The 3918-nt window shown below is 40.0% G+C and overlaps 1 long non-coding RNA gene across 1 annotated transcript; it reads left to right on the top strand.

Annotated features, from left to right (window-relative positions):
* The first annotated feature begins 1716 nt into the window (after window positions 1-1716).
* LOC150027237 (uncharacterized) lies at window positions 1717-3012 on the top strand. Its single transcript, XR_016521809.1, has 3 exons — window positions 1717-1853; window positions 2005-2079; window positions 2856-3012. It is a non-coding gene; the product is annotated as an uncharacterized LOC150027237 (long non-coding RNA).
* Window positions 3013-3918: the final 906 nt, after the last annotated feature.

Here is a 3918-nt window from a genome sequence, read left to right as displayed (position 1 = left end):
AGCAAGGTGCGTCTCTGGGTCCTCCATCCCAGTGAAGATTACCTTGGGTCCCGCGAACGTGTTCGGGATCGCTGCGTCTAGGATCTCCTGCGAGAAAGGAGTGGAAAACTCCCTTGGTGGGGAATGGTTCTCCGTCTCGTCCTGTCCAGGCCGCCTCCGATCGTTTCTCAGGCCCTAGCGCAACTCCTCATTCACACGGTGGAGCTCTTCGTTCCGCTCGTGCGAGGCATCGAGGTCTGCCTGCATGCGCTCTTGTTCCAGTTTCGAATCCGCCATGTCTTGCTGCAGCCCCCTCATTATCTCCAGGACCTGTTGCATGGATAGGTCTGCTGGGGCTGCGCGTGCCGATCTCCGTCTGGTGGGGGCCATTGTCACTCCAATCTCCTTCAACGTTACTATAACTTGATAAACCTTCTCGAACTTGTGATGGGACTGATGTTTTATATCTGCCCCACGGTGGGCGCCAAATGTTCCGTCCGGTCGACCGGGACGTCTTCGTGCACGACCTCAATCGTCAGCTGGGGTCTCCTTCCCGCTGGTTGCCCGTGGATTCTTGCAAAAAAGAGGACAAAGAGGCGCCCTAGCGGCCGTGTGCACTCCGACGCTCAAGTCAGCCAGCAAGAAACACCAAAAACTGTCCACCTCCGTGTCTGAGCACCGCGTGTGGCACTCTGAAGGTGGTGAATTAACTATGTGTATGTGAGTGTGTTGTCTCCTTCAGGCAAAAATATTCTCCAGTCACTTGTACGTAACCTTAAAGCACGAGCAAGCAACCAGAGAGTTTCTCGTAAATTTGCCAGAGGTTCCCACCCTTTTTCCAACATTCTCCGTGCTATTTAAACTACCCAAGCATTTAAAGCGCCTTAAAGCGCCTTTACTCACAAACGTAACGCACTCATTAAAGCGCTTAATTACGGAACGTAGCGCATTTAAGACGTTGAAACGCTCGGGAGCCATAATAGTACCTGAATGCTCGAAAGGGAAACTGTATTGAATATCTTTAATTACCTGGCACCTGACTAGAGGGTGTTTCTATTCCGGCATGGCTATCGTACACGTGGAGGGCCTCACGACGCCATGACCCCATCTGGGGGTGTTTCTGCCCATCTGGGGACGTCTCTACGTGTGAGTCCTCCTGCTTGGGAGTGCTACTGCGCTAGGGGTGACTTTTTGGGTGCGAACTCATGCCCCCAAGTATCTAGCCACTTACTTTGAGAGCGTATCTGCCTTCCTCTCGTACCCTGCACCCGCTTACCCTGGGCGTGACCTTCCTCTTGGGTCGTATCTGTCCCGAAAGCGTCTCTGGGGTGGCAGGGGTACTTCACGAGTCAGGCTGCCCTACCCTTATGGCCTTGAAGCCACCTTTTTTTTCTCTTTATCACTTTCTCGAGATATCGGGTCCTGAGGCTTTCCCACGGCGTCGCTCCCTCCATGGTCTTTCCTACCCATGGGTATCGGGGAACCACACCGTGATTGCCTTACTTTTACACTTTTGATCTGGCTACGCCCTGGTTGGGCGACGCCTCCACCCAGGCGACGCCTTGCCTTGGCGACGCCTTGTCCTGTCTTGGCGACGCTTCCTCTTGGCGTCTCTACACCTGGGCGACACCTTGAGTTGACTTTGACTTTCCAGTCGTTGACTTTGACCTTGACTTAGTCAACGCCCTGATACGGGACGGTACAATCACTTTCTTCTTCATTCTTCCAAACCACTTTCTCTCTCTACCAACTTCTCTCCTCTCCCTTCTCTCTTAATTTCTCACTTCATACCTCATCTATTTTAGAATCTGATCATACCACGCTGTAGCAGAGGAGTTAAGGAACATTTCTACCCGATCAGATTTTCAAACAGAGTAAGTTCATTTTTACTCTAAATATCCTGTGTTCTCTGTTTTTCCTTAGGATTTAGTCATCAATTTTGGTGGGGTCAGCTGAGAAGTTTAATCCTCTCAACTTATTCTATTATATACTGAAATTTTGTTCTGTTTGGATAATTTGCATTAGGCCCGTAAATCTTGAAGCTTATCCAAACGGTGGGGAATAAAATTCTAAAAGTTGCTTGGAAAGCAAGCAATTGAGGTAAGGGAAGCTAAATTTAATTTTTAATAGCACCCTAGGATAGAAGATCTGAATGCGGAAGGGACGTGGTCCCAATATTCAATTTTTCTTGCAGGGATGTTGTGTGTTTATATATTGGGTTGTTTGTTTATACATTATTTAAATTTGTGAAAATATTATATTTTGATGGTTTAATATCTAAGTGTTGTTTTTTTATGTTAATTACGCTTTTGAATATTGTGGATCACTTTTTGAATGATATTGTATGACAGAATGGTATGGAATTGAATTCATACATTTGGGATAATGTATGGACTGATGTTTGGTGTGTATTAAGTATTGATGCCTATGTGGTAACAGAGATCTCCGAGCTTCACTGATGATCTAAGTCACATAGACTAAGATATCAGGTGGTGAGAAGCTGATGGGGGAGTTCATGCACACTGTGACATATGAGATGCACGGCTTGGGTTGTATTGAACTTACCCTGATCCTTTCTGTTGGATTCGCTGGTAATCTTTGGATCAAGTGTTAGTCTCTGGTAGGACTTACTTAATACGGGTCTTCCGGAATACGTTGTTTGTTGAATATCTTGGATGTGTAGATCCATGTGAGATCTATGTGATTGTTTTATTGTTGAGATTTGAAGAAGATTGAATAATTTGAGAAATTGATCATGTAACTTGGTTTTCTCTTTTGATTTAATTGTGTATATTATAAAATTCTATTTTCACTAGCTTACCCTTGCTTTTCTTGTTGTGTTTGAACTGCGATGACTGTACTACGTACACGAGCAGATGATCTTACAGGTGTCTGAGGATCAGAAGAGTTTTAGGGCGTTGATTATGAAACTTATATTGTAAATATTTGTATTTCTATATGTCCTAATCATGTATTAGGAATGTTTTGAAAAACTTTATGCTTGTATAGAAATAAGTAGAACCTGTATTGTAATAGTTAGATGTATTTTCCGAGGTGTTACACACTGCATGCCAATCAATTTTTATTTTTTTATTTTTTTATATTAGAGAAATTTATCAGTCTTTTTCATTTAGTTTACTTTATGTTGTTACATTTCTCACTTCTACATCTCTCACATTAAATATTTAAGATATGTACTATACTAAAATTTTATATTTTAAATATATATTTAGTTTTGTATACATAAAAAATGAATTATTCTTTTTAAAACTAATAATTCAAAATGTAAAAATACATGAGTTGATTTAACCAAAAAAAAAGTATTTAAATAGTAATTCAAAATTCTAACATTTTAATTTTGAAAATTTAAATTCTTTTGTACAAGTACAACGGTATTTTTAAAAAAATAAACAATGAAAATAACTATTACTTTATAATTTATGGAATAAAATTAGAAATATTTTAAAAAGAGATTAAAAAGAGTTAATTTACCCATAAAAAAACTATGCTTTGCAAATGAAAAGGCTTCATTTCATTGTTATTCATATCTCATCAGAATGAGAATGAACCTAAAATATGCCCTTTTTACAAATCATGGCAAACAAAATGCCTTTTGCTATCCCATTATTACTAACCACACCTTCTACTATAAAAAGAAAATTAAAATACCCACTCCACCATGTAACCGTTGTTGTCATTGCACTCTTTAGGAGAGGAAGAATAAAAAATGATTAAATGTATTATACATAATATTATAATTTTATTTTTTATTATTTTGTGTTCTAAATTAAGTTTTAAATATTATGCAATTCTAATTTAATTTTATGATACGTAGGCTTGAATTAAAAGTTTTGATAAGAATTGTTTCTCTCAGTATATTTTTGTGGACAAAGAACAAGACATGTGTCTCATTCTTTTGCATGCATATGCTATATCTAA

The sequence above is a fragment of the Phaseolus vulgaris genome, chromosome 6 (assembly GCF_051622355.1).
Source record: "Phaseolus vulgaris cultivar YP4 chromosome 6, ASM5162235v1, whole genome shotgun sequence".
Taxonomy (NCBI): Eukaryota; Viridiplantae; Streptophyta; class Magnoliopsida; order Fabales; family Fabaceae; genus Phaseolus; species Phaseolus vulgaris.
Note: the sequence above shows the minus strand (reverse complement) of the source record. Positions and strands in the feature narration are given on the sequence as shown.